Consider the following 7,073-nt stretch of genomic DNA (forward strand, 5'->3'; position numbering starts at 1 on the left):
ATTTTAACTACTATTTCATTTTTAGTAGGCTTATTTGCGAAAATCTAAAAGAACAAAAATATTTGCTATTTTTAGAGTATAGGTTTTGCGTTTTAAAGAAAGAAAGTTTACAAAAATATGCTTTATAGGTTTTAATTTTATTTAGCCATTCATTTATTTTAAACTTTTTTTTTTTTTAGTTATCTAGAAATAGTTATTAAATATATATATATATTTTTTATTTTACATTTAAAAAAAAAAAAGAGTAAATGGGATTACACCACCTCATCATAAAATGACAAAGTTCCATAACAAATCTTATCAAAATGGGAAGAGATCACGTTTTTTTGAAAAATTTTACTGTTAGGGGGTGGGTCCCACATAATAAAAAAGGGAAAAAAAAAAAAAGAGAATAAAAACGCATGAAAAGAAGGAGAGCATCTTTTCTGTTTTTTGCAGAGTAACAGCACATGCTCCTGCTCCATTCTTTTTCTTATATATAGAGAAAGTAACGGACAGGAGGAAAAAAAAAAAAAAAGAAAAGGAGAAGAAAAGGACCCATCATAATCTTGAGCTTCTTCATTTTACTCACTGAAAACCCAGCAAAAAGAATCATCACACAGACCCTTTCCTCTATTTCTCACCTAAACACCAATCATTCAATCTCTATTTCTCACCTAAACACCCATCATCCAAACGAACCACTGTTAAATACTAAAAAAAAAAAAAAAAAAAACAGTCCAAAAAAGAAATCAGTAGCCCGCCCCTTCGTTCTTTTTTGGTGTGAGTTTGATTTTCATTTTAAAAAAAAAACTTTTGAGGACTATTGTTTGGGATTGTCGGCATCAGATTCGCCGTAGATCTGGTTTAGCTTGGGTGTTTTCGTCGAGTTCCGGTTCAAAGTTCCGTTTAAGGTCCATTTCTAAGCTCATACTTTGTTGTTCCTCTTTGAAATAAATCCGTTTCGTTTGGTTTGGCTCTGCGTACGTAAAGTGGTGTATTTATTACTTTGCATTGAAACTAAGTTAATATTGTTTGGGTTAGTATGTTAGTTTAATCATGCTATTACCGTTGCTGTGATGATGAATTTTCTTTTAAATAATATAAATGTTGTTAATGGTAGTAAAAGTATAGTGGGGTGGGTTAATAACTAGAATCAAATGAGCTTGAGTCATGATTGTGAATTATGCATGAAACATGGGATTAAAATATCTTATTTTCTTCTATTTAATTTATTTGGATCGCTGAAGCACTTATGGATTCGTTAACATTAATCAGCAAATTTAAGATCCGACATAAACTTTAGGCAAATATGTTAGGTTCATTTAATTTGCGTATGTTTTCTTTTACTCGCTTTTAAATATTATGTATTCATTCCCGGGTGGGATGTCCCGGAAGAAAACAAAAATGTAAAAAATGGAGGCCTCGGTTATATTGATAAAATTAGGGGTAATGTCGTTTTCTTTATACTTTTCTCTATTGGATATTCTGCTCGTTGCAATTAATGGAGGTCTTGTTAATTTAATTATTCGGTTGTATATTTTCTCAATATATTTTTTTTTAAAATAATAGAGTCAGGCCAAGACTAACGGTTAAGGCCATATTAATTGACTAAATGTGAGTGAACGAGATGGGGGGTGCGAATTATTTCAAACCCCGTTGTCTAGTATAAAAGAAAAGAGTGGTAAAACCAATTGTAAGGGAGCGAGATGGGTTGCGAATTTATTCAAAACTCATTGTCAAAGAGTGAAAAAGGGACTAAAAAATAATAACCAAATAATAATAAGTCTCGGATTTTAGAGACAAATAATTGCCTTTAACGCTAGATGAGCTTTAGGCACGTTTCAAGATGTTTGTTTCGATTAAGAATGCGGTTACGCATCTTTTTTCGAGACGCTTTTTTTTAACTCAAGGATGCGGTTACGCACCTTGGCCGAACTCATTTTAATAATTAATTTTGTTTCGAATAAGAATGCAGTTATGCATCTTACTTTGAGATGCTTAAAAGATTCGGAATGCGGGTACGCATCCGGTTTAAGACCACTAAAAAGTTCAATAAATAAAAGTACGAGCAAATCAAGGCTCAGATACATAATATGTCCAAAGATTAGTTTAAGCTAAGTATAAATCGATAAAGCGACCGTGCTAGAACCACGGGACTCGGGGAATGCCTAACACCTTCTCCCCGGTCAACAAAATTCCTTACCCGGTCTTCTGTTTTCGCGGACCATAATAAAAGAGTCATTTCCTTTTTATTAGGGATTCATTAGGTGACTTGGAACACCAAAACTCAATTCCAAGTGGCGACTCTGTAAATAAAATAATCCCTTTTCAAAACCGTCACTTCAAATGGAAAAACCCTTTAATACTAATAAAACCTACGCGTTTATAGCGTGGGGGCGCAAAAAGGGGTGTGACACACACATGGCACATGCAAACTCAAGTGAAATATGTATCCAAAAACCAACTAAACAAAATGAACTCAAAAAGTCACTCATAGCCTAAAGAGACTAATTAGTGAAAGTAAGAGCCAAAAATTGAGTCTAAAAGTCACAACAAGAATTCTTACTTCAATCGTTTTTTTCTTTTTCAAAAATCAAGAATTCATACGCCAAGGTTTAAATAAGTTGATACCAAGAAAGCCAAAAGTTAGCCAAGGGGCAAAAAATCACATCCCAACACCATTTTTACTCTTAAACTACCTAATTAAGAACGAAAATAAAATAATAAAAGTTACTAATCCACAACATGCCAAAAGAACGAAATTTTAAAAAATTTGAGCAATTTTCATTTGTAACAACATCTATCCACAGCCACACCAACAGTCACAGAACAAGCCCGGCAAATGCACACAATATCCATACATAAGACAAAAGCCCGGCAAGGACACAAATCAAGCATAACCAAAATATAATGTGCCACCACATGCCACCCCCAACTACAAACATTGCAGTGTCCTCGATGCACATAATCAAAACAAAACATAAAATAGTTTGATGGCAAATAAAATAAAATAATTTTTTTTCACTGTCAGCACCTGCGACTCGTAGGCATGACCTGCGGTTCGCAGGTGATGTCACCTGATTTTTTTTATTGTCAGCACCTGCAAAACGTAGGCATGGCCTGCAAACCGCAGGTGATGTCACCTGGAACCATATTTCAGCAGCAGCTACTGGTTTATGGCTGCTTTGAAAACCCGCCCTGCTCAAAACAATTCCAAAAATTATGAAACTTTGCAGATTAGTCAAAAACAATAAAATAAAATATTCTAAAAAATAAAATTTCAAAAAAGACTTAAAATTTTTAAAACGATGGGTTGCCTCGCACTAAGCGCTTGATTTAACGTCGTGGCACGACGGTTACTTTTACCACTTTTCCTTCCACTTGGAGGATATGAATTTGCGCCCCAACTTTGAATCAAGATTATGATGACGCTCATGGGGCGGTGGTAGAAAAGCAACGAGGCCAACTTTCGGGTATCGCATTTTGCATTTTTTGGCCTTTAAGTGAGGAATGTCATTTTGTCTTCTTGGCATAGCAAACTTCAAAACTAAAACCAAGTGTTTTCATCACCAACTTCCACCATAGGCTCGAGTAGTTCAATTTCCATATTATGCACTAAGCACAATGTTGAAAAATGGTTAGAATGAGGTCCAATGCGCCCAAATTTCAAATTTGCCTCATTTTTTATATTCTCACCCAAAAATGAACTAGAGTCAATTTCAACATTTTCCATGACATCGATTGACTCTAATTTCCTTTCTTCTCCGGCATCTCCAATAAGCATGGATTTGGTTGGAGAGTGTTCAATTCTTGATTCCTTATTTCATGATTGACCTCCAACATGGGCATTACCCTCTCATATTGAGCATTTGAGAATACTTCTTGATTTTGTTCAAATGCCTATGGATGCTTTTTGTCTTCAATCATCAAGCCATCTTGGATGCAAGTTTCCAAGGCTTTTTGATTTTCATTTCCTCCGTCAAGTAGGCACTCCATCATGAGCTTGAACTCTCCATTTTGACGATTTTCAACTTCTTCCACTTCCCTTTCCCTATCATTGTCACAACAAAAAGTAGAATCGTCATAGTGGGGGTTCGAGGAAAGAACGGACAAATAATCACATTTAGCCCAATGGCCATTTTGACCTCCGCATCTATCACATATGCTCCACTCATGGGTTCGAGATTGTGCGCTCAATCCTTCCCTGGGAGACTTTAAACAAGTTTTCCAATAGTGGGGTCCTCCACAATAAGGACAAGGGTCATTAAAATGTGAACAACTACCATCCGACTCATTTTCATGGAATGATGCCATTTAAAAAAAAAAATAAAGCAAAGAAACAACTACACAAATATTCACAAGTTTGGAACCAAGCAAGTTAGCTTATTTCCCAAACTTGCCTAAATACGCCAAATTGTTCCCCGGCAACGGCGTCAAAATTGATAACGTCCAAATCCACTCCTTAAAGAGAAATGTACACGGTCGTCGCAATATAATTTACCCAACTATGAGTCGGGGTCGATCCCACAGGGAACAATATACTAGGCAATTTAAACAAGTACGGAATTATCACCAATTACGCTAAGCCAAACACTTTTTTCAATATTTGGTTTTGAGAAAATTATGACTAATGCGAAAATAAACTAATTTAGAAAGCAAGTAAAATGATCAATGACCACAAGCATGGATACAAGGAACTCTCAAGTAACGATCCAATATATTTTATGATTTTACAATTAAGAGCGAGCTTATGTTAATAGATAATGGTTTCTAAAATCTCATTGAAAGTCTTCCAACCAAATCAATGAATTTCACTCTAAGCTTTTCCAAGCCTTAGAGTGTGATATCAAGCGCAACCAATTGAATCTCAAATAACTTTCCTATTCCTAGCTCAAGTTATTAGATGAGGGTTATGCCCCAAATTCTTGTTAATTAATCTTTCCCACCTAGATTTACTCTTCCGAGCTCAATCAAAGTAAATGGGTGAGTCTTAGGGTTAGCTACTTCCTTAAGAATCATTCAAAACGAGATTAATTAAAGAAACAATGACCCACTTCATTAGATATAAACATCATTCAATACATAAGCATAACAAGAGTTTGATCCAAAACTTTAACAATGTATATTTTCATAAACAAGTTTCAAGTAATAGAATAAAATACAACACACTTAAATATGCAATACAAAGCAAGGAATTGAAGAAAGGGTTAAGAAATTTATCATTAAAGAGCTCCAATCTTTTCCTCCAAAGTGTGGTGTAAAACCCTAGCTCCAAAGCTTGTAAAATGGCCAAAGATGAATATAATTGCTCCCTTGTCTTCGTTTTGTAGTTCCCCACTTTTTCCAAGTCCAAAAATAACAATAAGCCCTAAGTTTTCAGATATGCAAAACTGTCCAGTTTTGACAGTTTTGCAAAACTGTCCAGTTTTGTCCAATTTGGCTTCTTTTTTACTTTATTTTCACTTGGTTTCTTCCGATCACTTCTAGATCACATAAAACCTGTAAAATAGATGTAAACGATATTAAATACACTATTTTCTCAATCAAATATAGCAAAAATATAAGATTAAAGAAGAGATAAGTTGGTAAAATACCAACTTATCACCTAGCACGAAGGTTTTCTTCTCCCGTCAATCCAAAACATCAAGGTAAGCCATCCCAAGCCCTTACAAGTCAATTCTAACACGTTTTCATGTAATCTAACAAGGTTTCATCATTCCTAACCTAGGGTTTTCAAGAAAACCCATCTCAAGGTTCAAAGTTCAAGCTTTTGGAATTCTATTACAAGTTTTAGAGCGTTTACAGGTATGTAGGTTTGCTATCTACCTGTGGGAACATCATTGTTCTTCCCCACGCCACGTTCTTCCATGATTATACGAGAGTTTACAAAAATTATGGTTTTAAACATGTTCATGATAACCCTAAGTATATGTACCATGATTCACTATGTTTGTATGATTAATTCGTTATTGTGTTCTTAATATTCCATTCTGGTTATTGAGAATCTGTTCATAATCCAGGAAAAATCCATACTTTGCATTCCATGGATTCTTAAATTCAAGATATGAACTTCTACACATCTTTTCATGAAATTCTACATGTATCCATGTTTTATACAAGTTATACTATGTACCTATATCCATGTTATACTATACTCATGAAATCATGTTTGCAAGCGATGTTTATGAATCAAGTTTACAAGTCATGATTATAAGCCATGTTATACAGACCATTGCCCAGATGCTAACTATATCCATGTTCATGTTTTTTGGAGTAACATAGGTTTACCGAGAAGGCTCAGATAGCCTGAAACTACATATGCCAATGTAGTGAAGGGTCAATCCACCTGTTTTACTCACTTTATAAATTTACTCATGTCAGATGATGCTCATGTTCATGTTCATCTTACAGTTTCAGTTTCAGTTCTATTATTTCATGTGTCATGTTTATTTCATTTAGTTGCTTTACATACCAGTACAATTCAAGTGTGCTGAGGTCCCCTTTATTTGCCTGGAGGCCTGCATTTCACTATGCAGATTTACAAGATGACGGATCAGCATGTTAGGACTCAGCACGTATCATCTTTTGGTGAGCCGCGTTCTATTCGGGGTTTTATCTTTACTTATGTTTATTTCAGTCTTGCAGTTAAGGTATGCCGGGGGTCTTGTCCCGGTAAACAGTTTAGTAGTCAGATTCATGTCAGAGGTTTCATAGACTAGTCAGTTATGTTATGTTAGATATTCAGAGTCGTCTACCTATGTTGGCTCATTATTATTATGTTTATTCATACTATTCCGCATTATGACATTATGATATTTTCATATTTATGATTTTTGATCCCACGCTTTACTTAAATTATGCATGTTCATAGTTTATTTCGCATCAGTTCATGCCCACATTGAGTCAGTAAGCCATGTGATTCGCTCGGTCACATGCATTCAGGAATCGAGTGCCGTGTTACGCCCCGATCATAGTTCGGGGCGTAACAAAACTTGGTATTAGAGCCTAAGTTCAAGTGTCTTAGGGAGTCTATGAAACCGTCTCTAGTGGGGTCACTTTTACATATGTGTGGCGCCCACACATATAAACAG

At 35.1% G+C, this 7,073-nt stretch overlaps 1 long non-coding RNA gene across 1 annotated transcript; it reads left to right on the forward strand.

Annotated features, from left to right (window-relative positions):
* The first annotated feature begins 606 nt into the window (after positions 1-606).
* On the forward strand, positions 607-6,822 carry LOC132630870 (uncharacterized). The gene is made up of 2 exons (XR_009578717.1): positions 607-893; positions 6,499-6,822. It is a non-coding gene; the product is annotated as an uncharacterized LOC132630870 (long non-coding RNA).
* Positions 6,823-7,073: the final 251 nt, after the last annotated feature.

The sequence above is a fragment of the Lycium barbarum genome, chromosome 1, assembly GCF_019175385.1.
Source record: "Lycium barbarum isolate Lr01 chromosome 1, ASM1917538v2, whole genome shotgun sequence".
In the NCBI taxonomy this organism is placed as follows: Eukaryota; Viridiplantae; Streptophyta; class Magnoliopsida; order Solanales; family Solanaceae; genus Lycium; species Lycium barbarum.